At 38.8% G+C, this 27,598-nt stretch overlaps 1 long non-coding RNA gene and 1 pseudogene across 2 annotated transcripts; one reads left to right on the forward strand and one right to left on the reverse strand.

Annotated features, from left to right (window-relative positions):
* Positions 1-1,034: 1,034 nt before the first annotated feature.
* LOC118918027 (translationally-controlled tumor protein-like) lies at positions 1,035-2,206 on the reverse strand (annotated as a pseudogene).
* Positions 2,207-7,682: 5,476 nt separating this feature from the next.
* LOC118917993 (uncharacterized) lies at positions 7,683-26,289 on the forward strand. 2 transcript variants are annotated; one of them, XR_005026951.2, is made up of 4 exons: positions 7,683-8,214; positions 9,623-10,552; positions 11,390-11,478; positions 25,598-26,289. It is a non-coding gene; the product is annotated as an uncharacterized LOC118917993 (long non-coding RNA). The 2 variants fall into 2 exon arrangements; XR_008996666.1 differs by having other exon boundaries at positions 9,623-11,478.
* The last annotated feature ends 1,309 nt before the right edge of the window (positions 26,290-27,598 follow it).

The raw sequence follows: 27,598 nt of genomic DNA on the forward strand, positions 1-27,598 counted from the left end.
CCATGCTCTCAGTGCTTTGCACATGTCAGCTCATTTAAACCTCACAACAACGCTGTAGGTAGGTCATTATTATCATCCCCATTTCACAGATGAGAAAAATGAGAGACAGGTAAGCAGTTCACCTAAAATCTCAAGGTAGAAAATGGCTAGTAAATGTCTCGTTCTGGAGTCTGCATCCATACTTCTCAGTGATATGAATATGTGGAGGAGAAATCTATAGGCTTTAGCTGCCTGTTGTATCACTCGTCTATTGCTATGTAACAAGCCACCCCAAGACCTAGTGGCTTAAAACAATCATCTCACAATGCTATGGGTTGGCTGGGCATTTCTGTGTTTCCTCTAGGCTATTCATGAGCATACCTTCAGCCAGAGGTGGGTCAGCTCATTCTTTCTTCCATAGCAGAAGTTGAAAATCTCAGGGAATTTGGAGGTCGATGAGAGAGGAGGGGGCTGCATTTTGTGCCTTGTAAAATATCAAGTTTATCAATGCTTACATGCAAATAGATAAAAAAGAAAATTATTTCTAAAAATAGCAAATTTGTAGCCCCTCAGACCTCCCTTCCTCCTCAGCTATCCAGCTCCCTGGAGGCAACTAATTTCAACTCTGTAAGCCATGTTTTGTGGTCCCTCCAGTTTTTAACATGTTCACTTACACCTCTTGCCTACCATCCATCCTTGTATTATAATCATATCTCTATTTTTTTATTAAAACCACATGTAGTGCTTTTATTTGTATGGTTATCTCTTGAGGCACGTCATTGTACTAAGACTGTACTTTACCTTTTTTCCTGAAATTTAAACATTATTATTATTATTATTATTTTGCTTCCAACTGTATTAGTCTCTTTTATTCTTTCAGTATGCTTCCAGGGTTAACTGCTTCCGTTTGTAGGTGATGAAATGTGTAAGGAATCCACTTCAAATGCTGGCACTGCTATGAGTATGGTCTTGCCTTTTACCTCACTCAGAATTAAGACTTTTGATTATTAGTTTTTGTATTCCAGTCCCAGAAGTAGTTCTCACTGTAGAAGTTATCTAAACAGTCTTATGCTTCCTAGTCACAGTCTACAACCAGGGTCTAGCTTCTCCAAGAACACTGTACAGGATGGCTTTAAGTATATATTAAATTTAGCAGCATTCTCTCAAATGAGTTTAAATGCTTTATATTTTTAGACAACCTACATGACATGTTTTTTTATTTTTAAAAAAACCATGCCTCTGATCCAAATAACTCAAGGTCAAAATAAATGAAGAGTTCAAGAGGACATCAGTCCCATTTGTCTAAGTTCTGGTGTGTGAATGAAAAGCAGCAGCCAGTTACCACGACAGGGGACAGATCCAAAGAGTCAAAATTTGTTATCATTTTTCTATTTCTTTATAAATCATCCTCAAAGAAAATCATATATGGCAGTCACACTATCCTCATGGTGGTCCAGCAGGGCAACCATGCCATCTGGATTCATGTTTTCACCAATAAAAAACTGGCAGTTTTTGAAATTTGCAAGAATGTGCTTGATATGTTCTGCAACCCCTGCCATAAAGGGTTTTACTCTTTCTGGTCTCTGTTCTTCAAGTTTGCCTTTGAGTTCATGTCATCTTTGATGTACTTCTTGTAGGCTTCTTCTGTGAAGCCGGTTTCCTGCAAGTGATGGTTCGTGACAGTATCAACACCACTGATGACTGTGCTTCGGTTCCTTTGCTGGGGCCTTCAGCGGAGGCCTTTCCACCAATGAGCGAGTCATCAGTGTTACCCCCCTGCCTTACTGACCGTCTTCCCCTCCACCTCCGGGAACCGTGATCTGCCGGATCTTGTAGATGTCGGAGAGCATCTCAGCATGGCTGCTGGGGTCGGGGTAGATGATCGTGAGGGCGGTTGGAAGGCCACGACCCTGGCGGTAGCTTAGCTCGGAGCAAGCGCAGTGCAGCCCAAGTGCTGCTGGGGGAGGGGAGAGCGGGTGGAAAAGCTACTTAGGTTTTTTAAAAAAATAGTTGATCACTTCCTACACACTGTCACCACTTTAAAATATACTTCATAGCGACTGTTTTCTACACAGATCTGTCAGAAAATTTATCCTTCCTCGTCCCCTACTTTATTTTGTTTTTATGAAAAAATTCTTCCAGAAGCCCTCTTTTCTGCTCCAGGTTGTACTGATTGCTCTTTAAGTCGGTTGCCCAGCTGTAGACTCAGGACCTCACTTGCAAGCATCTTGGGAATTTTCTCTGCTTCTCTTGTTACATTTCCAGTTTCTTGGATTTGTCCTTCCTAGTTCATGTCCTTATTGCATAGGGGTGTGTGCGTATGAGTAGGTGGGGTGGGGTAGAGATATACTCTGATCATATTCTGAGAAAGAGTGAACAAAGAGATTTTTGTTTTTGAAACTCTGTAAGTCAAAAAATGCCTTTAGTCTGTTCTTATATTTGATTGGTAGTCTGGGTGCAGAATTCTAGATTGGAAATTATTTTCCTCTCAGGAATTTTAAGGGATCGATTTCCTCTTTGTAGCTTCTACTCTTGCTATTGAGTGGACCAATAATGCCCTGTTTCTTGATCTTGAAAAATGTGAGCTATTTTTTTTTGTTCTGGTGTTCTGAAATTTCACAATAATGTGCGTCAGTATAGGTCTTTCTTCATTCGTTGTGCTGGGCACGTGTGTGGGGCTTTTTTAGTCCTTAAGTCTAGAAAACCTGTACTCTTTTTTTGATAACAGCCCCCCACAATCACCACTTCCTTTTCTCTTTTACTCTTTCTCCCTTTCTGGAACTCCTGTTATTTAGATATGCAACATTTTATAATGATCTTCTAATGTTATTTTCTCTTGCCTATTGCACCACTTGATTTAGCCATTTTCTGAGAGATTTCCCAGACTTCAACTTTCAAGTCATATATTAAGTTTTTCGTTTCTATTAAAATGTTTTTAATTTATAAGAGGTGATTATTTTTTGATTACTCCACTTCATGGCATAATCTTATTTTATGGAAGCAGTTTCTTGTATCTCTCTGGGAATATTAATTATATTTACTTTGGAGTTTTCTTTTGGTCTCTGGAGTTTCTCCGGGTCCTCCCTTCCTCCCTTCCTTTTTAGTCTTTGTAATTACAAATACCTGGTGATTTTTGACTTCTGGTTTATATTAAAAAGTCAAGCAGTAGAAAGTTTAATGGAACCTCTGTGTGCATGACCATTGGTGAGCTTCTTTTGGATCGGTCTGGAGCTCAGCTGGAATTTTCATTGGGGAACCCTGAATATCAGTAACTGTAGGGTTTTTTGCCCTTAGGTACCTTGATTTTATGAGCATTTCAGGAACTTCTGTGAGGCAAATTGGCTTCTTTCTCATCAACATTAAGGTTGAATTCCATCCTATTAAGTAATTTATAATTCTTTCATCTGTTCTATCTATACATTGTGGTAGGAAAGATGTTTTCTTGTTTAATGAAAAATGGAGATTGTCAATTTATTATTCTTGTGGTTTGGAAGTATTTTTAAAGAGGGAAGTGGAGAGAACCATATTTACTCCACCACCTAGGACTGGATTTTAGAAAAAAAATTTGTGAGGATTATAAGGTAGGAAAGAGACTGTAAGGGTATAGTAGGCAGAATTCTAAAGATGTCCTGCCAGGATTCCTATCCTTCCTCTGTTTATTCAAACACTAATCTGGGGATTGCTGTAAAGAACTTTGCAAATGGAATAAAAAAGACTATTAATAGAGAGGTTGTCTTGGATATTCCAGGTGGGCCCAGTGTGATCACCTAAACCCTTAAACACAGAAGAAGGCAGAAGAGTCAGAGAGATGTGGCAGAAGCAGGAGAGAGGAGGTGGAAATCAACGAGATGTGAAGCCTGAGAAAGACTTGATCCACAGTTACTGGTTTTGCAGACAGAGGGACCATAAACCGAGGAATGTGATCGGCTTCTACAAGCTGAGAACACCCCCTGGTCAACAGCTGGTAAGGAAAACAAGGACCTCTGTCCGACAGCTCTGGCACTGAATGCCGCCAACAACCTGAAAGAGCCAGAAACAGCTTCTCTCCCAGAGCTTCCTGATAGGAGCCCAGGCCTGCTGTCGCCTTGATTTTAGCCCAGCACCCAGCAGAGTACCCAGCCCAGCCCACTGGGCTTCTGACCAATAGATAATAAACAGTAGCTTTAAAACATCGCTCTATTTGTGGTAATTAGTTATGACAACAATAGAAAGCAAATACAGAGAGACCACTTCTGCGCATGTGAGAGAGGCAGAAGGAGAGAGGGGGAAGTGTACAGTGGGAAGGTCTGCTGTGTATTGCAAATGGTGACTCCTTTGGGCATTCCTGAGAAGACATTACTTCACATGAACGGGAGCCATAAAAATACTCAGCTCTTTGAATTTCGTCTTTGAGTTAGGAGGATGTAAGTTATATTACCAAAGAGAGAGAGCTATGCTGTTTCACCACGTGTGGGAGTTTATTATGGTAAGTGAACGACACTCAGTATTCCTGCCCTATGCTTCCCCTCCCACATTAGTTGTGGCCTTGGTCATGTGACTTGATTTGGCCAATGATATCCCAGCAAATGTGACTCACGTGTAGACTTGTAAGCACTCAACACATCGGGGTTTGCCCCTTTGAAAACCTTGTGCTGTTGCCTCCTGTGAGGACACTGACTCCCTGTGAGGAAGCCTGCCACTGGGCGGCTGGGGGAAAGGGGAAGCCTGAGGAACTGCAGGTTTAGTACAGACCCTTCAGAAAGAATTGTCTTTTTAATCTATTTACATGATGCATGTAAACATTGATAAATTTAAAAATATTTAAGAAAGCACCAAATCCAATGCACAGGGCCTCTCGGCTCTCCTGCCTCCGGATTCTGAGATATTCTGCCCATTATCGCCATTATCATCACAAAAGACCCAGACTCCTCCTTAAGAGGCACCAGGAAGATTGAGAAGGAGGGTGGAGGAATTACCACACGCATATTAATTTCTCTTCTTTCACCGTGTCTTATAAGTAAAAAAATCATTTTCTTTGTGGTTGAGTGGGTGGTGGTGGTTCACTTCTCCATGTCTAATTTCATAAATATGTGCTTCAATTAGCTTTTGCAAATGAAATGACTAAGCCTTCATTCAATTTTCTATTTTAGAAGGACCATTAATCTGGAAAACAAATAAAAATAAATTAATTTTTAATGACTAATGCATATTTTCTCAAAATAAGACTTATAACAGTAATATAGCTTTAAATAGAGACTATAAGACCCCAAACTCTGGTGTTATGTCCTAGTGGACTAATTTTTTCATGCAGCATATCTAAGGGTCAAAAGTCAAATATAGAAAACTGTTCAAAAAGAGGATTTTTTTTTCAGCTGTTGTCTTTCTGTTTTAAAGACTGAGAACAATCTAATCTTCCCTAAGCAGTTTGACTAGAGAACTACATGTTTTCCACCAGGCACTGTTAATAGAAAGAAGCTGGGCAAAGATTTCAGAAATCAAAGTACAATCAAACTTTATTTAATGGAAATGTTCAGGGGACAAATCATTCTTGTTAACTAAATTTTCTGGTTAACTAAAAATTAATCCAACACCCTTTGTTCAAATCTTTCCATAGAAAAATCTTTCTAAAATGCATTAGCCCCTTTAAAGCCTTGGGAAGTGTAAGGTGGTAAATGTAATTGAATCTTTGTTTGACGATCGAAGTCCTTGCAGTGTCGCAGAAAGATCATTATGAGCATAAATGCTCATTGTGCTGTATGGTGGATGTAGACGGTCTAGGAGATTGTTTTGAGTGAACAATCAGCTCACGATACAACTTGAAAGAGTGTGTGTATGTGTGTGAGATATATATCACATGTATTCCATTTATGTCTGTGTACTTTTCTCTAGAATTCAAAAATTTTTTTAAAAAACATCAAGTGTCCCAAGTAATTGGCTTACATCAGTATTTTTCTGTATGGTCATCATTAAATTCCTCAAAACCAACTTTAAAAGGATCTGGGTTTGGTGCCCCACATTATATAAAATTATGACACAGCTGTAATATTTCTTTAGGAACTTTCTGCCTTCACCTTCTTTGTTTTACCTTATAAAAAGACAGTATACAATATTACAGTCAGGATAACAACACAACTATTTTCAGTTCCACACATCACTTTCTAGTCTTCATCATATGCATGTATGTTTCTGCCAAGTTATGATCATAGTGTAATATAATTTTATATCTTGCCTTATTTGCTAAATACCATATAAGAAACACTTTCAATGTTGCCACACAACCTTCATTCAACAAATATTTATTGACCTAAGATGTGCCAGGCACTATTCTAGGTGCTGGGAAATAGCAGAGAACAAAAAGGACTAAAATCCCTACCCTCATGGTCCTTACCTTATTGTAGATTATCATTTTGAATAACTGCGTAGTTCCCTTTTGCTTTTAATGTATTTTCATACTCACTGGTGGCACTCTATGACCTCCGGGCTCTAGGGCCCTTGTGTTGTCTTTATAATATTCTCTATGGAAAACTAGCTATTAGACTCTTAGGATGCTGTAAACTCACTCACCCTAAGGTGAAAAAATAAAATAGCAGCAACATAGCACTTATATTGCACTTAACCCTACACCAGGCATTGTTCTAAGCACTTGTGTTACACATTCAGATTGCAAAACAATCTGAGGTAGGTACTATTAATAGCCCCATTTTTGAGAAGAGGAAATTGAGGGCAGTTGAACAAAAATATGAAACAATGTATTTGGAGAACATTGAAGCAATTATTCTAACTAATATTAATAATGGAACCTAACTTTTATTAAGTGGTCATTATGTGCCAAATATTGTTTTGAGCTTATTAATGCAGTGAATCCTCACAACCCTATTTTTTCAATTAAGAAACGGAGGCACAAATTAGTAAGTAACCTGTCAAAAGTCACACTCCCAGTAACTAGTAGAATTGGAGTTTAAACCCCAGCAGTCACACAGAGTACTTACTCTCAATGATTTGTCTGTCGCCAGTTGATATTTTGATGTCTTGTTCTTCCAGAGGGAGTTTGTATTATAAGAGTAGAAAGGAAAAACTATAGCATCTCTAATTCATGACTTCTGAAGCTGGAAAGTTTGATCCTTCTCCATTGACAGTACCATTTGGTCTCTGCGTGTTTTCACCCCAAGGACAATTTGACCAGATCTCTAGCAAACAGACCTGTGAGAAAGTAATCAACTGGCAATGGATAATGCTGTTCACAAACAAAACTTATTAAAAAGCACAAAGCTTGCTGAGGAATGATAGCTTCTTGGTGATATTGAAAACTAAAAGTTGGCATGAAAATTAGGCTCCTCGAAATGATGAACTCAAAATAAATCTTCAGACATCAGACCTTAATAACATTAGATATGTCCAATTTGACCCAGATAAAATTGAAGTTAGTAAAAATGAGGGCAACAATAGAAAACCCAAGTTGGCAGAAATATAATCAGTAAAGGTTGATATGGACAAAAACTTGAACAGTGAATTGAACCTCTGTTGGAAATTTACATAGAGGAGAACTAATCCCAATGAAAATAATTTCAGTAAAATAAAAATGAGAATATAAAACAAAAATGGAAGTGGTTTCACTACAATGTATAGAAAATTGATCAAGGGTTTAAATTATCATAACATTCACCCTGGAAAATGGGTATTAGTTCTTTCCAGGTGAAAATTCATTAATGTGAATGTCATTCTGATGAAAATATCTTATTCATTCATACTAAGACAAAAGACTCTCAGAGTCAAATGGTGGAACCCACTCATTCTATTTTTTAAAATATAATGGCAGAGCTATGGCTGACCTTGTTTGATATCTCCCCAGAATCCATTCCCTCTTTTTTATTCAGGTATGCACTGCCAATTGCCTATGTTACACATCATTTTTAATCAATTTAGTTCTTTTAAGCATTCTGTCGAATTTAATTTGGACCTCAAACTTAATTTGGCATTTAGACTTAGAAGCAATAAACATACACTTATTGATCATCTATCTGCTTCTGTTTTGTTAGCAGCTGTGGGCATTCATCCAAGAAGACTCAATCCTTGACTTCGAGGGACACAACTTCAAGCTGGAGAATAGAGATACAGTAGCATAATTGAGAATACATGAGAAATATGATAGATAACAAATGAGCAGCAATTCAAATGGTGAAAACATCCTTTTAAATGGCTGCTCAGCACTAAGCATGGGACTGAGCTCTCAGTAAGCACATGATGAGTGTTGAAGAGGTCAGTGTTTGGAGTTGTTGGTTTTGAACACTAAATAAGATTTCTGTAATAGAGAGGAGGGCATTGAAAATGAGGAAAACAAGGTCTGAAATGCTTCCTTCTTCGTGTTCTCATAGCACTTTGTCTTTTACAGCAGCTTGCCCATTGCATTATAAATACTTGGACAGATAGCTCTCTCCTCTATTTGGCCCACTTTGAGGGTAAAGACTGTGTCTTACTTGCCTTTAGAACACCAGCACCTATCCCTACACCTGTTTCATAATAGGCACTCCATAAATATTTGCTAACTTATTGAAAGACTGAATGAGTAAATAAGCAAATAGGAAAGCCCAAAGAATACACAGGGGTTAGCAAACTAACTAGTTTGGGATGGAAGTGGAACTAATCGGGAGATGGCTGCCTGGTCTTTATTCTGCAGATAATGGAGAAACATGGTAGATTTTCAGCATGGTAATTTAGAAGTGCTGAAATGACTCTGATAACAAGAGCAGCAAGCCTTTCTGGGCTGGACTAAGCGCTTTGTGTCTGTTAGCTTGTATAACCCACATCATTCTCAGGATTAGATAATATTAACTCCATTTGTGTTGACTGAATCTCTAAGAGGCTAAAGAAATTATTTAGAATCACACAGTCATCAAGTGGCCTGGTCAAGACTTGAACACTCGTGTGTTTTACTTCAATTCCATGCCTCCCCCTATGCCATAGTGCCTCCCTCAGGGAGTCACTGGTGGTGACAGGAAGCATGGACAGGACAATACTTGGACCATTGGTAGCTCTTACACCTGGGTCTCTGAAATGTGAAAATGAGATTTGTCATTGTGTGGCTCAAGCAGAGATTTAGTGACAAAAAGAGATACACTTGCTCTCATTGCGTGCTTTGAACAGTGCCTCTCCTAGCCTGCAACCTCTCCTAGGATAAATTTCCCGGAATAGGGGAAAGAGAAGTGTTCCATCTATTACTATATAAAATCAAGCCTGGCTTCATCTGTGTCCTCGATTAATTATTCTCAATCAGACAACTCAGAGAGGTGACAGGTTTTGCTTGAACTCTAAAGGGAAAATTTCTGTTCCCTATCCTCTTCTGACCTTATTTAATTATCTGAATATTTGCATTAATATTTAACAAACGTTAGTGTCTACTGTTGGGTGTTCACCATGGTAAGCCCACAAGTTCTTTCTATCTTTAAAAATGGTTCACTGTGAATTAATTTTTAACTCATTTCAGTAGCAGTGATAATACAATGTTCATTTGTTATTCCAGTAGCTATTACTTGCATCTTGACACAAAGTGCTTTATAATTCAGGCTTTATTTTCTGGTTGCCTGAAATAATATCCATAGTAGGTAAGGCCTTTCATCAAAAAATTGCTCCCAAATATTCTGTTCTAATGCCACCTTATTTCCTCCAGACCAGAATTTTAGTAGATTCATGGAAGACTTGAAATCCAATGTCCACCTACTGCTGAAGTACCAGGAGCAATAAATGACCTCTTTTTGTAGGTGATTAAATAACAAAGAGCAGCTGAGGCATCTCATTCTCACCAGGCCCAAATCATGCTATTGAATGAATTCTCTAATGTGGGAGGAATCTTTCTAATACACAGGCAGAAAGGAGATGAAAGAAACCAACCTTTCAAAGCTTCATGCCATGGAAGGACGTGACTGTCATCCTCCTGGGTGATCATTGACGTCCCATCAAGGTTGAATTACTGGCTGAATGGGTCTAGGAGGATGAATCTAAAATCAAATGCCAGTTGAAGAGCACAATCTATGAAGAAAGGCGGTGGATGCAATTGGACAATCATGCGTGAGGGAATGTAAGTTTGGTTTATTCAGAACTGAGAGTGACTGAATCATCTTGTCAGTCAGTGGTCAATACATATTCTAGGAAAACCCACCTTGTTTCAGATGACTTCCAGCCTGAGGATTTGGCAGAACTCTTTCCTCCTCATATAATTTCACCTTCTCATTCCATCTGTTTCCAGTGGAAAACTGACTAATTATCTGCAATATTTGGGGCTGTCCTATCAATTTCTACTATATTGAGGGAAACTGCTTTCCCTTCAAAATTTTTAAGTTATGGATAATCCTCATTGAATGTTCATCTTTGTGGTACTTAAATTGTGACTCAGAGCATTTCACATTGGACTAGTCACAAATGCAGTTGTGGAGTTTGAAAGTGTTTAATCTGGATGCAGGCTCTGTTCTCTGAGCTCTAACTACTTAGTGTGCCCTGGGTAAACTGCGTCAGCCTCCATGGGGGCTTGTCAGCAATGCAGGCTCTCAGGCCCCATTCCAGACCTACTAAATCAGTATCTGCCTCCTACCAGGATTCCCAGGTAAGTCATATGCACATTAGAGTGTGAGAAGTGCTGTGCTCAGAGCATGGGGTGGAGGGAATGTTGCAGAATGACTCAGGGAACATCCAAACTGACTGGCAGAAGGTTCAGTGGAGGAAGGAAAAGAAGGATGAGACACAAGCATTGGAAAGTGGGAGAAAAAGCTTTTCAGAAGCCAAAAAGGGACATTCAGTAAGGACAGGGTTAGCCCTTACTGTCATATATTGGAGGGAAGCTAGGGAGGGTATGTCTATAGTATCCTACTGGATTTGGCATGGGAGAGGTTCTTGGGGCAGAGGTGGAAGCCAGATTGTGGGTAAGTTTGATCAGGAAATAATGACTGAAGGGTTTGACTTGCTGAGAAATTTGACAGCTTTGGTGTTGAAAAGAGGTTGGAGAAGTCACTTTGGGGGTTAGCACCTGTGAAGACAAAGGGAGGGCTGTGATAAGGAATGATTGAAGATGAGTACTGAAAAATAACCCTTTCCATGCTGGGGGTGGTAGAATTCACACGGCCTATAGGCAGATCCTTTATTGGCTGAGGATGTCTTTCTGGTAGAAGAGGGTCTGTAGGTGATGAAATGATAATGCATGAGGACACAGGCCACCATGAGAGGAAGTCTTCTTGATTCAGTAGGAGGAGAGGTCTTCTGCTGAGAACTGATAGGAGAACCTAAAGAAGGCTAAAAAAGATAAACAATGTTTGCATGTTAAATGTTTGCATCGCTCTTACAGTGAAGAAGAAAATCTTTACATTGCTCTACTTGAGGTTGCAAAATATCTTTGATAAACAGTATAATTGGTGACTTGATTAAATTTCTGGGTTTTGGATATCAGCAGGTTAGAGGTTATTGCTGTTTGGTCAGCATGAGTCAGCATCTGGTGCTCTGTGGATCAGAAGCAGCCCAATTTGCTCTGCATGTCAGGTATTCCCTTCTCACATCCAATAATTTGATTTCTGAACCCCAAGTCTATTGAATTTATAATCTTGAAACTCCTTGTCACCGCTCATTGACAGATTCAATGGCCATTTTCCAGTTATCTTCTCCCTGTTTTTCTGCAATATTTGAAAAAATTGACCATTGCTCTTTTAATAAAACTGTCCTTATATATTTTTAAATCAACAGTATTGAAGAATAGTACATTCAATAAGTTGCACCCATTTTAAGTATGTAGTTTGTTGAGTTTTGACAAATGTATATATGCATATAACCGTCACCACAATGAAGATATAGAGCATTTATATCATTCCAAAAGATCCCAAAGAGGCAACCACAGGACTTTCACATAAATATAATCATACTATAGGCATTCTTTCTGTGTCAGCCATTTTTATTCAACATGATATTCTTGAGATTTATCCATGTTGCTGTATGTATCATGTTTGTTCCCTTTTATCATTGATTAGTATTCCATTTAATTGGGGAGCCATAATTTCTTTGTCCACTTGCCTGTTGACAGACATTTGGGTTTTTTCAGGTTTTAGTTATTATGAATAAAGCTAATATAAGCATTGACTACATGGGTGGGCATAAGTTATCATTTTAGAAGCAAATATTTAGGAGTGTAAGTGTCGCTTTATATCGTAAGGGCATCTTTAAGGAACTGCCAAACTGTTTTTTCCAGGTGGGTTGCACTTCCCACAGCAACATATAAGAGTTCCAGTTGCTTTGCATTTTAGCCATTCTAGTGAGTATATAGTCGGTACCTCACTGTGATTTTATTTTGCATTTCTCTAATGATTAATCATATTGAGAATCTTTTTGTACATGTTTTCCACTCCTACATCTTCTTATGTGAAGTATCTATTCAAATATTTTGCCCACTTCTAATATTTTCTTATAAGTGAGGCTGTAGGACTTCTTTCTGTATACTAGATACCAGTCCTTTATCAGATATTTTTATTACAAATATTTTCTTCCAATGTATGAATTGACTTAACAAGGTCCTAAGAAACAGAAATGTTTAATGTTGATGAGACTTGATTTATCTACTTTTCCTTTGATGATTTGTATGTCTCATCTGATAAATCTTTGCCTCCTCCAAGATTGAGAAATTTTCTCCTATAAAATTGCCTTATATTTAACCTTAATGGCTTCTTCACTTTGTTAGATTGCACCACTCTAACTTACTCCCTGGTTGTCTTTTTTCCTTTCTGACTCCTCCTCTTTCTATCCCTAACCATAGGCACTTCCAAGCTTTTTCTCCCCTTGATTATCAAATAATGCATGTTCATCAAAGCAGATCTAGAAAGCAAAGGAAGGGCAGTAATCATAATAATAGTGGCACCGATTTTGAGTGCAGTATATACCATATGTTAGCTATATGATGGTGGAGCACAATAGTTAAGAGAGCAAGCCTGGAAGTCAGCTGCCTAGAATTCTATTTCTACCACCTTTTAGTTGCATGGTCTTGGGCAGTGTTTCACTCAGTAAAAACTTATTTATATGACCTAATAGCAGTTTGCAGTAGGATTTTTGGTAGCAAAGGCTACAGAGCAAGAGCATAAGGGAAAAATGTGTGCATCTTCAAAGTCCAGAGAGATCAGGCACAGGCTTCTAAAGCTCTTCTTCACCTGAGGCCTCATAGGATATGCTTTCTCTCTGGCAGAGAAACAAAGGGACATGTATGGAATGTCTCTGCCCAGGGATGACTCCTTGAGTCTCAAGGTTCAAGGCCTTTATGCAGGGTCTGGTAGCACAGGCATATATCTGGGTATATACTCTGCTGTGGCAACCCAAAGTAGTACCCAATATGAAACCAGGTACACATCACCAGTCTTGATATTAGCACAAAGCAACCTGACAAGCCAGTAGGACATGATCCATTGCTCCACGTGTATATAACAAAATCCTCACTCACCAGTACAAAGAACTCTCAAGAGCCACATTCCCAGGGGCTGGCCAATGGTTCTTCTGGAGACAGTGAGGAGTAAACAACTGTACCTGCTGTGTTTGTGCTTTCCTCACAAGTAATCTCTTGAAAGCCTCATTTTTCCCCACATGGAAAACGAGGGAAAATGTACTTCCTTCATAGTGTTATTCTAAGAATTAAATGAGATTATACATGTAAAGCTTTCAGCATTATTTTTGGTACATAGTTATTGTTCAATAATTGCCTCCTCTGTATAACTATAACAATATCAGTTTCATTAGGTTATTGAAAGAATGAAATATAAGTCTTGTAAATAGAGAGTTTAGTACAGAGCTTGACCCTTAGATCCCCACTAATCTTGGTGCCTCCTATAATTCCATTATCCAGAAGAAATTATGATTAACATTTCATCATATACACCTTACATTCAATTTATTACAATTAACTTACACTGTTTTTCAATAAAGTAAAGGATAAATTAGCACACTTTTCAAAGCAGACACACAGAATTGTCCCCTAAGTGGACGATAACAGCAGGATCTGCGGCAACTGCAATGTCTGAAGTGCCTGGGTGGCCTTGGCAAATGCTGGAAGGTATACATACAGTTGTTTAAGCAGCAGAAACAGGGCCATTGCTTAGCCTCCCCTCCTTTCTGAGGCCAGGCAAGGCTGTGTGCTCCTAAAATGAGGATCTGTGACCATGTGTCCTTAAGTTTCACTCTTTGGCCAACAAATAGTTCTTGTCTTCTGTGTAGCAAACATGATTCTAGGCACTATGGACCAAGACCCACAGGGTCCCTGTTCTCTGTCTTCTAGTTTTCCCTTCTTTCATGTGTGAACACTCATTTTAAATTAAGTGTCCTTTCATTATTCATGACGTTTTAGGGATTTACCCAATTGGATAAAGCTGGAAATGAATGAATGACAGTGGTCTTTTACTTCATAGTTTTGCTCTTACAGAGTTGAAGTCATACTGTATTCAATGTTTTGTCATTTTTCCCCCCACCACTCCCAGTCCTAATCACAAGTAGTTATTCCATATCATTAAAATATTCTCATTAATGTTTATAGGTAGTTTTGTTGCAGCAAAGAAGAGATTCCTTGGACTCACATGGTGACCTCTTGATCAGTGGCCTTCCAACTTTTTGGACTATAATCCACATGAAGAAATACATTATACATTGTGACCCAGTAATCATACACAAACACACACCCCTGAAATGGAAGTGTCATAAAACAACACCTGCCATTCCTACATGCTATGTATTCTGACATACTTTTTTTCCAAAATGTTGGTCAAATATACCAGGAGAAATGGGCAACTACTTTTGGGTTCCCAAAGTTGGATAAACGAGAGTTGTTAGCGCTCTTTCTCTTATTTCCTCCCACATCCCATCTGTTTTGGTTTTCCTAGAATTAGAGCCTGAGGTAAGGCTTTGAATACAGGTCACTTATTTGGGAGGTGATATCAGGAAACAGTGCAGAAGTGAGAAGAAGGGCAAAACAAGGTGTATCGTGGAGCTAGTTGCTGCCGTAGATGATTGGGCTCAATCTCCTCTGAGAACCTCTAGGGAAATGGGTAGAATGCCTTCAGAAAAGGCATTTCAAAGATGGGAGGCTAGGACATTTATCCACTGACTTCCATCTTTTGTTGGGTGAGAGGGTCCAAGCCATTTCCCCACTAAGCTGCAGAAAAGTGGAAATGAAAGGCAAGTGTCTGGATGGGGGGCTGTCATCATGCTTAGAAGCCTCCACATGGTACCCACAGAAACAGGGGTGAGCCGGGAGCATGTGATGCAGAGTGCAAGAAGCAGTTGCTGCTTCCTCCGAGCAGGACAGGGTGAGCTTTGGGACTTCATATCTTCCATCCAGGACATCACATCTTCCTCCTCCCTAGGCAGCCGGTCTCAGGCTCATGCTGCCACGGCAGATAGGCAGAACCTGAAGAACTAACTCCTTCAGACTTGGCCCTCGGCACATAAACATACTTTAGAAAAATCTGTCTTTCTCAGTAAAGCTATTTTCTTGCTGTGGACTCAGATGGATATCTAATTTCAGTTGAGGCTAGAAATGTCTTCTAGATAAGAGGAGGGCACCTCCCCACTCCATTGATGCCCCTTATTGTTTCAGGGGGTGGGGGATTTAGAGATGTGGAAATAGCTTTAAAACGAGTTCCGAAATGTTCTTTCTCTTACTTTAATTGTGATTTTTAAGTATTTATAATATAGGATGGATATACTATAATATTTTTAATTATAAACTTTCTCATAAAAAGTATGAAACTGGTAAAACCTTTTGAGCCATGTTGTCGCATTGTTTTCCAAAAAGTGTAGGTTTAACTAATTTACATTCTCATCTGTCATGTGTGTATATTAGGCAATCTTAAAAACATTTTTTTTTAATTCTCAGTTTTGAAAACTTAAAAAGCATACGGTACAAATCACAATAATAAGTAACCCGCAATCCTGTGACAGCCACTATTGACATTTCACTATATTTCATAGGTATTTTCATTCATATATAGTGTATATGTCCCATTTCAGAACAAAATGGGACATACCACTTATAGAGTTTATATTCTGGCTTTCTCATTTAATATTATATTCCATTTTCAGAAAGATAATTTTAAATGGTTGCAAAATGTTTCATCTGTGTCTGTTAGGAATTGTGTTTGGCTGCTATGAACAGAGTTTGACTAGCATAAACATATATATGGTTTATTTTTTCCCCTATAATAAGACATCTGGAAGGAGGCAGTCTCTGGCTTTGTTACAGTGGTTCAAGGATGTCAGAACTGCAGTCACTACAATTCTTCTGGATTTTCTCTCACGGTCTTCAAATGGCTTTTGGAGAGCTTGAGCCATCACATTAGTGATCAAGACAACTGGGGCCAGGCAGCAATCCAGACCTTGGAAATCTCACCCAAAGACTTCTGCTTATATCTTATTGGCTACCCTTCTCTGCAAGGAAGGCTGTGAAATGTGGCATTTTTAGCTAAGCACATTGCTGGCCACAGTAACATAGGGTCTTGTTAATGACAATGAAGAGGAGAATGGAAATTGGACAGTCAGCAGTCTCTGCTACAGCATCATTGAATGTAATGTGTATTTAGCCAGTTTCCTATGGACTATTCAGGGTTTTTTCCCTAATTTTTACCATTATATCAATTGCCATGGTAAGCATCTTTGTACAAACAACTTTACATCTTTTATTATTTCCTTATGATAAATTCCCAGATGAAATTAATAAATCAAATCATGGAATGCAAAATTGCTTTCCAGAAATGTTCTACCAATTTACACTCTCACCAGCAACATATAAAATTGTTGGACAGTCTTTCTGAGAGTCATTCATTGAATACTTGCTTTTTGTCCAACTCCAGATGGTCCCTTGTGATTCTTTTTTGAATATTAATATCATTCACAAATGTTAGAAAATGCAATCAATCCTTAAATAGAATATGTCAAAATGGCAATTGCTGAGAACTATGCCTTTTATTTAATTAAACATATACCAGAAGAAAATGTCCTTGGAGAATGAGCCTGCAAGACAACAGACACATCTTAGCTTTGTATGTTCTTTATTTTGATTTTTGAAAAAGTCCCTGAGATGGTTTTGATACCAATAATGACATGGGGCCACAGGAGAAAGGATGACAAGGTAAAGACCCATTTAAAACCCTATCAAGGAACCTAAATCAACTTAGGATCTTTAAAGTTTAATATTAGAATCTATTATGGAAGTTATGAATCTTAATACAACTATAGCTATTCTGCAAACCAGTGCAATTTTGGTGAAGTTTTGAAGCCCCATATATTGAGTTGCATTCTAATGGAACTAATGTTAGCAGAAACAATGCATGGTTAAATCACTAAGCCAGATTCCTTCACAGTCCCAAGCGTGAGCCCCAGTTGGATACGTTTAGAGGTGTATACAGTTAATATATTCTCAAAAATTTATTCTTCAAATACATTTCTGATAGATTGAAAATGTAAATGCACTACCAGATTAAAATGGAAAGAAATCATAGGAGACCCTGTTCAGTTATTATAGTAAAATTAAAAAGCATTCACAGCAAATCTTTTAGTAAAGATCACTTTTTAAACAAGAATAATCATCTGATAATTCATGTTTTGAGAATTTGCTTTTGTACTTCAGGTTTCCTTAAGGCAAGGTAAAGCTCTGTCAAAATTTCCATGGATGTTAGCTATCCTGGCTCAAACAAAGAACACCATTAGAAAAAGTGATATTCCCGTGTGTGTTCTCGTAATACACAGTCTATGTTCTAACTAGTGCTATGCATGGTCATCTACGTCCCCAGAACATCACACAATAACTATTTTGTGGTAAATATAGCTCAGCTCTGGGGTAGATTTGGCAGGCCATGTCTTGAACCCAGGGAGCAGGCACCATCTTTCTGTCATGAGGGTGGAGACTAACAACCATAAATTGCTTCCCACCTCCTTGGGGAACAAGTAGTCTCAGTGCTTAAAACTAGACCTAGTACATAGTAGGAGGTCAATAAACAGTTGTTGAATTTTTTTTTTTTTGGTTTTCCATTTTTTATGAATGTCCTTAAAGGCATAGCTGAGGCATTTGTAATCAGTTAAAAATTTAAAAAAATGTATTCTCTTATAGCTGCATACATAGCTGTATTCCAGATAATGGGTCCAAGACATTTTGCTAACTTTTTTTGAACTACAGGAGGTAGATTATATTGTATCTTAGTTAACTGAACATCTTTATTAAATATGTTGAACTATTTTATGTTTTCAATTAGATGTGAGATTTGAATTCATCTTTTTTTCTTATTAAGGTATCATTGATGTACAATCTTATGAAGGTTTCACATGAAAAACATTGTGGTTACTACATTCACCCATATTATCAAGTCCCCCCCACACCCCATTGAAGTCACTGTCTATCAGTGTAGTAAGAAGCCACAGACTCACTACTTGTCTTCTCTGTATTACACTGTCTTCCCCATAACACCCCCATACCATATGTGCTCATCATAATACCCCTCAATCCCCTTCTCCCTCCCTTCCCACCCACCCTCCTCCATCCATCCCATTTGGTAACTACTGGTCACTTCTTGGAGTCTCTGAGTCTGATGCTATTTTGTTACTTCGGTTTTTCTTCATTGTTATACACCACAAATGAGGGAAGTCATTTGGTACTTGTCTTTCTCCACCTGGCTTATTTTACTGAGCATATATCCTCTACCTCCATCCATGTTGTTGCAAATGGTAGGATTTGTTTTCTTTTTATGGCTGAATAATATTCCATTGTGTATATGTACCACCTCTTCTTTATCCATTCATCTACTGATGCGCACTTAAGTTGCTTCCATATCTTGGTTATCGTAAACAGTGCTGCGATAAACATAGGGGTGCATATGTCTTTTTGAATCTGGGAGTTCCGCTAGGGCTTGGAGCCCTCTGGATCGCGGCTTTGGTATTTTACCCTTTTCTGTTAGGTCTGCACTTTCCCCCAGTCTGCTGTAGCCTGCTGCAGCCTTCTTTTCTGTTGCTCTTTCAGGATTAGTTGTATTTGCTTTATTTTCGAACTATATGTGGTTTTGGGAGGAGGTTTCTGTCTCACGTATCACGCCACCATCTTTAAGCTCTGAATTCATCTTTTATTTCACAGTATATATTAAGTGATACAAAGACTGAAATAATTAAGTGAACTTTAATTTCCTGCTTTAAGTCTTTAAAACCATCAATCAATGGATGACAATAATGTCTGAATTCTACCATCTTGCACTTTATATTAATAGCTTATTTATATAATTAATGACTCAAAAAACCAGATTTGTTGTCTCTATATTTGTGATTTTACTATTTCTTAACTATTTACTTTTATTTCATCAATACTTAAAAAATTTATATGAAAAAAAATTTATATGAAAAATTATAACAGATTCTCTCATTAAACCAAATATACTTTATATGGTTTAAACATTTTTAATGACTCAGTCATAATACTTTTCTAAATTCAACTAAAATTTAATGAGTATATATATACTACCATAACATTCTGAAATTCTTTTATGACTTATTACTGTTATTATAATCATTTGTATTGGTTATTAACTACCATTATTATATGTTTATTATGTAACATGCAGTATGTTACTTGCTTTCATATAACAACTAATGTAGTTCTTTTAGTAACTCTCTGAGTTACTTGTTATTATTTTCTGTCTTAAATTGAGGCAGAAAGACAGACTGACCCAATCCACTGACTCAATCCAACTAGTTGTTGAAATGGCAATGTCAGAATTTGAACACAAGCCCACATACTTTCTAATCCACATATGAATTGCTCTATTCTGCTGTCTCCCAAATAACTTCACACATCTGTTTTCCCACTGAAATGTAAGCACCTTAAAAGCAAGGACCATGTCTCACTCTATCTCTGGTGCTTGGCCCACAGGGAGGACTCAGTAAATATTGAAGTAAACTAAACTTAGATGAGAACTTTGGCTCTAAGGGAAAACAATAACAAAAGCCCTACAAAACTGTTTCTTCATAAGTAATTTGCAGTTGTAGCTAACCTGATATTTGTTCTGTTCTAATATAATTAAGAACTTATAACCTTGTAGAAAAATGAAAAGACATGAAGAATTTACCAAAAAAAGGTAAAAATGATTCAACATATGAAAAGGTGTTAAAATTTACTAATAGTAAAATAACATAATTAAAATGATAATGAGAAAATATTTCACAATTGCATTGACAAAAATTAAAAAGTTTGGCAACACACTTTGTAGATGTGGTTCTAAGATAACAGGGTACTCTCGCGTGTTGGTAGAAATGCAGAACCTCTGATGGAAATAAATTCATCAACATATAACAAGACACTAATTTACCCTTTGACTCACAGATCTAAATTGTAGAATTTACCTCTCAGCTTCAGTTTACCCTTTAGTACCCGCTCTGGGATAATAGACTGGCGTGTAATTTCTCCTTAACAGAAGCACGATACTAAGCTTTGTCAGTAGAGGGCGCTAGAGGGACACTGCAGGAAGAAGGGGGCTGTTTGTGTCTGCGGAGCTGCATTTTGTTTTCACTTGCTCCTGTTGTACAGTCAGTCCATCAGTGGTGTACAGTGGCTATGGGGAGGTAGGGGAGAATTTTATTAGTTAAGGTGGTACCAAAGGGCTTGGTCCCTTAATGACCTCCCATCCCCAGCCTACGCCTCATTACCAGCTTGCTGTGGACATCCTGGTGAGGACACCAGGGGATCCTAGCAGGACCCTGACTACCCCAGGTGATTGTGTACTAAGGGTTGTTTCCTGCTTACTTGGCAACTATGGAAAACTTTGGCCCGGGGAATCCAGTAAACTCTGCCATCCAGTAGGCTGCAACCATAACTTCTCCAATTAGTTCTAAGTTATTGGAAGGCTTACCCTTCCTTGGTTCTTCTCCCTCAGCCCTAGGGAATCTTTAGAGCAAGAGTTGGAAAACTATGGTCTACTGGCCAAATCCAGCTCGCCACCTGTTCCGTAACTAAAACTGTATTAGAACACTGCATGTCCATTTGCTCATGTGTTGTCTATGCAGTGTTGAATGGTTGTGACAGACAGTACAGTCTACAAAGCCTAAAATACTTACTATATGTCCCTTTATATAAAAAGTTTTACAACCCTGCTTTAGAGTTCCCCTTACATCTTTATGATATCCTCCTATTACAGCTTAATAATTTTTAATATTAAACTTCCCCTATTTAAATTACTAGGTGATTTGTCTCCAGATTGATACTACCTCTAGCAATACAAAAATACTTATGCACAAGGTTACTTATTGCAGCATTACTTGTAATTGCAAAAATAACCTAAATGCCTTAATATGGGAGGTTGGTTTAATAAATTATGATATTCATACAAGAGAGGGCTCTGTAGCTATGAAAACAAATTAGGGGATCTCTTAAGAACAGTTATAGAGCAACTTTCAGAGTATGTTATTAAGAGAAAAAAGAAAAGCACAAAAGAGTATATGAAGTATGCCAGATGAGTAAGAAATCTTACTTCTTAAAAAAGAAGCATGGGAAGGATAAACCAGAAATTAGTAACATCAATTACCTACAGATGGTGGATTGGAATAGAATGAAAGGAATAGAAGAGGAATCAGCACTTCTCTGCATTGCCTTTTTGTATAGTTTTGATTTGAAAACCTTGTCAGTATGTTACACACCCAGAAATGAAATTAAATCAACAAGTATGAGAAAAGAAAATTGAATGCAAACAGAAACCAATTAACAATATCTCAAATTAATTGGAAGAAAAAGAAAATAATTCAATTTTGAATTAATAGCATGACCACATGGAAGAAAAAGAAAGTAATTCAAGTAACATTTGAACCAATACTTGGAATAAATACTCTCAATCAAAAAAAATACTAACTAAAAAAGAAACCTTAAACTCTGTTTAATAGTTTTGTTTGTTTTTGCAGATCATGGTTAAAACAATTCTAAAGCTATTGGGTATGGTAGAATTAAGCAAACAAATGAATACAGTGATATGTTAGAAGTCTGGTTTCACCATGAAGAAGACAGATACAAATATGAACTGGGAGAAGACTAAAAAGAATACTGAGGTATTTGTTGCATTGGAATTAGAGTAATCTAGATAGACAAACAGATAGAAGCAATAAACCCCAGTAGCAGGTGCCCAAATCTTGGTTTTTAAATATCTGTATACTAAAGGGCTGATTCCAGGGCTAGAGCAATTACAGTTCAAGAACTAGGATCACATTATTGTGCTAGAAATTAAGAATGTTCTTTAAAAAATTATGGGAATCTGTGAAAAGTACACAGGAGCTGGCTTGGAGGGGCTTCTATTGGTCAAAATGGGGCAATACAAGCATCAAGTAAATAATGATGTTAATAGATTATATTACTATTCAGTAGGCAAATAATCCATTTATAGATTTAAAAACAAGAGCTAAAACTATGCAACTTCTAAAAAAAAAGCATAGAAGAAAATCTGTGATATTGGAATAAACAAAGATTTCTCACATAGGACAAAAAAAACCCAAATGACAACTATATGCGATCCTGGGTTGAAAAAGAAATGCTATAAAGGACATAATTGGGACAACTGGCAAATTTGAATATAGAGTGTGTATTAGGTAACAATATTTTATTATTGTTAAACTCCCTGGTGTTGATCATTTCACTGTGGAAAAGAATGTCTTTGCTATTCAGAGACACATACTTAATGAATTTAGTGGGTAAAAGGTCATGAAGTCTGCAATTTACTCTCAAATGTCTCTGCCAAAACTACTGTGGCTACTACTTCAGCTATCACCACTACTACTAATAATAAAGTAATAGTAATAGTAGTAGTAGTGGAATATGGAGGAGTTGGGGGAAAGGGGAAAGGAATACAACAAAAACAGTAAAATGTTAATTGGTCCATCTAGGTGAAGGGGTCACTGTGTGCTGCTGGTGAGGCACATTAATAGTCAGGGACCCTTGCAGTTAGATCACAGTGCTTGCTGTTTGTTAGTTATGGATTTTTATCTGCTCCTTTATTTTCATCTTCTAATATGCTGGGCTAAGTTGCCATCCAAAAGTTACCCTAGTATGATCTTCACAAAAATCCTGTGAGGTAGATACTGTTTTCTTCATTTATACAGATGAGACAACTGAAGTTCAAAGAGTTTCAGTGACTTGCCTGAGGTCATTGTTAGTAAATTATAAAACAGTATTTCAAACCCAGGACTGCAGGTCCCGTGTTCAGGTCTCAGGGGCCTAACACTCTGACCAATGGCAGGTGCCAAAGAATCAGGAAGCAAAACAGAGTAGCTTTGCAAGGTTAGAAGCAAGAGCCTTAGAACACAGACTCTGTGGGAATTCAGTAATTAGAAAACATAACTTAATAAAGTGACAACAAATGAATATCTAAAGATTTAACGTTCATATTATTACTTCCTCAAATGACCTGCAGTTTTATGTTGTTTTCTGTTCTTCAAACTACAGGTTAGCCTCACATATGCACCATTATTATTATTTTCTCAGATACATAAATATTCTTTTAAGATATTGGTATGTATCAGGTTTTGTGTATTTGTGTTTTTAAACTTCCTGTTATATAGAAACATAAAGAAGGAAACAAGCAGAAAAATAATTCCTCTGATATTAAAAAAGGAAATACATGTATATGATTAAAATATTCAAAATGTTGTTTCTTTTATTTCTTTCACTTAAAATATATGTTCTTAGACTATACAGTCTATTACATTCTTTTTTAGCAACTGTAGGGGATTCTGTTGTAAAGGTGTGAGAGAGGTACATGTGTGCATGTATGTACATATATTGTGTGTGTAGATTTGTGTGCATATGTGTGCATGTGTTTAGGCCTATAATCACTGTCTCTTACTGGTGACTGTTTCTTCCGTGAATTTACAAGGATCATGTCTGACTGACTTTTGATTCTCAGAATCTGAGCAAAGGGGCTAGAACTAATGTTTATTGAGGCATAACTCTTATTGGTACATAACAAGTTTTTTATATATGAAGAGCAGTGGCAAAGAGCATAGGCTCAGACTACCTGGCACCAAATCCTACTTGCAGATGTGAGGTCTGGGATGGTTCCTGGGAATATCCCTTGGCCTCCTTTGCCTCTGTTTCCTCATTGTAAATGGGGCTGTCGATAGCATACTTCTGGGCAGGTTTCCTTGCAGTAGAACTAGATAAAGTACGTGATTTACTAAGGGAGTACTCTCAGCAGACAGGCAGGGAGGCAGAAGGACAGGGCAGGGCTAAGTCAGGATGCGGTCTCAGCTGATGTCTAGCTGCAGTCTGACCCACAGGGAGCTCGTGGATTGGACCACAAAGTTAGTCCCACTTTAAGGCATGGAGCTAGCTTTTTATGCCTTGTGTGCCTCAGTCATTGCCGAAAGTCACCCAGGGTTGATATGCAGTGTAATCTCCCAGAGCAGCAACTGTTAGACTGAAGGCAATTCTCTGGAGAAAAGGCAGAGCTGTAAACCTTAAGCAAGCCCCACTCACAACAGCTGGGAGGTGGGTGCGCCTGCCTGGGACATGGGCAAGGAATACGTAAGGTACTGGTTCTTCCAGATAATCTAATCTGAAGCCTTCATTTGCTCCTTATCACTCACAGGACAAAATCCAAATTCCTTGTGTTGTGGCTATTCCACCTGCTGCTCTAACTGTGCCTACAGGAGGATTCAGACATGTCAGGTCATGCTAAAGGGACAGGTGGTAGCAGCGGACTTCCTAGGGATACAATAAGATAAATTGAGGGACCTCAGTGGATAAAAGTCAGACAATGGAAAGACAATGCACGCAAGCATAGTCTAGTACCAATGTCTGGGCACAGTACTGTGCTTACCACCGAGATACACTTATGCCAGACTCCTAGGCATGGAGGCTAACTGCAGAGATCAAAAAGAGTTATTTTTATATAAAAATATCTGGGAGCTTAAGGTAACCTTGTTTGAATGTGGGTAATACAAAGTGTGGGAAAAGAGATTGCCTTCTCTTGAGTGGGGCACACAGTCACGCGCCTTCCCACTAGCACAGTGTCAAGGCCAGTGGTTGTACAGGCTTGGGCCTCGCTGAACAGCCTTGGTGCAGTGTGCTTTTGGCAGATATGGGTGGGAGACAGCACTGGGGGCTTTGATGGCAAAGGAAGTCCCTGTGCCTTCCCAGTGGTGGCAGATGTCAGAGGCAATGGCTGCACGCATGCACGTGGAAAGGAAGCAGGTATGAATGGACAGCTGGAGAACAGGATTCCAAGGTACACAGAGGGCCCATTCTGAGAACATCCAGAAGCAATTTGTTCATCCATTGAGTAGTTACTGGACACCTGCTATTGAGGTAGTAAACAAAATGGACAAAGTCCCTGAAAACATGGAGCTTATATTCAGCTGAAGAGCCTGGCAATAAACAATTTAATAAATACACAAATAATTACAGATATGTCAATATATATATGTATACATATTTTATATAGTATATGCTATATAATTATAATAGAATAATATAACATAATTATATAATATATAGTATATATACTGTGTGCTATATATTATTGCATAATATATATAATTTTAGATAGTATATTAAAGGGGACACTTTACACTTCTTCAATTATGAGTCAGAGTTACATTATTTAATCCTATTTTTTACTCCTAGGTTTTTGAAGGTGGGAGAACTTCAAGACCATCGGCAATATTGCCATCCCTCTCATGGACTCCATAGGTCTTGACTGTGAAGGATGACAAGTTCTCAGCTCTTGGAGATGGGAAGTAGGCTGAGAAGGAGCAGGTCTGGGCCAGGGGACTAACACTGCCATCACCAAGGAAGCGATACAAAAACTACCACTACAGTGGGTAAAGGGGCATTTGAAATCGTGTTCTAGTCCAGGCTGGTATTAGTGTTCAGAGGCCCAACCAGGCACATAACACCAGAAATCTCTGGGCACAGGTGCTTTTAGTGACAAGTGAATAGAAGGTCTTGCTTCTAAGAAGGTCCATCCTGAAAGACACAGGACCATGCCTCTGTTAGGCACCCACAAAAGGGTATAGTAATGAGGGCAGGCAAGGGCTGGGAAGGTTGTCAATGATTCATTCATTGAATGAATATTGATTAAGCTCTTACTATGTGACAGACTCTGTGCTACATTTTAGGAATACAGTAATAAACACTCAAAAACCTTTCTCTTTTGGAGCATATGTTACAATAGGTCTTAACCCAGGGTGCTATAGAATCCAGTCCTGTTGAGAACTATAGCACAAACTACCAACCAGGTCTGATGACAGAGACTGGTCAGATATCCTGGGCGGTATCTGTGTTTTTTGTGGGCCTACAGAGACCTGCTGAGAAGTCCATCCAGGTAAAATAGATGGAGGCAGGCAGTGATGATAGAGTCCTAACACCATCAGAGTTGGTTTTCATTGACTCAGAGCAGGAATGGGGATGTAATCTGCAGAGAGGCACAAAGGCAAGTGATCCCTGGATGAATAGGGCAGGGGCTAGCCAGTGTCCACTCAGAGTCCCTGAATTTTAATGTAGCTCAGCCACCATACCTTAGCCAGCAGCCAGTGAAAAAGAATAACAGACTCAAACCCCTTTTGCTCTGGCTTCTTCCCTTACTCTTAAAAACACCCTCCTCTTCCCCAGAATCCATCAGAGGAATGTCCCTTAGATGTGATGACAGAATTCTGCTTCTTCTGTTTTGATCCCAGCCTCCTGGAGGTAGTGCCCATTCATTTTGGGACTTCATGCTTTTGACTGTTTGGGGTAAAACTCCCAAGTCTGAATATTCTTGGATCCAGGCCTCCCTGTCCACCCACCTGGCCTGCATCCTGGTCAAACCTACATTAGCAACCTTTAAGAGAGGACTGATCATTTGCCATGAACCCATGGCTCCAGGGGGCAAGCCTGTTGCTATGGCAACGTGGATGAAAGCATGCTGTCACTCTGCTTTGGGACTGTGCGGGCTCAGGAGGGGAACATCAACCTCTGGAGGGAGATAACAACCCTTGTGGGCCAATTATAGCAAAATGCCTCCTTCACCGAGCCCTAGCAGGCCCTATGGCCCTCTGTCCCACCCCCTCCCTAGAGCTGCCTCTATTCCTGCCCCTGGGGAGATTTGTAGGGAATCCAGAGAAATTACCAGGTTTCATTATGCAGCTTTGAATCTATATGCTGATTCTCTAGAGAGGCCAAAAGGATGACATTTCTCTTTTTTGGCTGAAACGAGGATGTGGAAAGATGATGAGCCCACTAGTGCGACGTGGCGATCCCTCGGGGAAGGGGACCGCTGGCTGCCCGCAGAGAGCCATGGGGGTCTGGTCCATCATGCTTCTCATTCCATTGGCACTGGTCGACTTCTACAGGGTGACCTCTACCTCTCTGCCTACACAGCCATTCAACCCACTTCCACAAACATTCTCATGAAGCCCTGTGCATCCTTCTGTCCCAGACTCCTACACCGCCTCTCTATCTCATTCTTTTCCACCCTGGCCCTTGAATCCTTTCTCCGTAACTAGCAAATTGCCCCCAGTTTCTTCTATGGCACTCCCTCCCCCCTTCCCCCTAGCTTGCTGAAGCTGGCCTCTCCCCTGAGGGCCTTAACTTCTCCTACAGCCCTCTTACGTGGCAACTATTTTCTCATATCCCTTGCATTTTAAA

The sequence above is a fragment of the Manis pentadactyla genome, chromosome 1, assembly GCF_030020395.1.
Source record: "Manis pentadactyla isolate mManPen7 chromosome 1, mManPen7.hap1, whole genome shotgun sequence".
Classification (NCBI taxonomy): Eukaryota; Metazoa; Chordata; class Mammalia; order Pholidota; family Manidae; genus Manis; species Manis pentadactyla.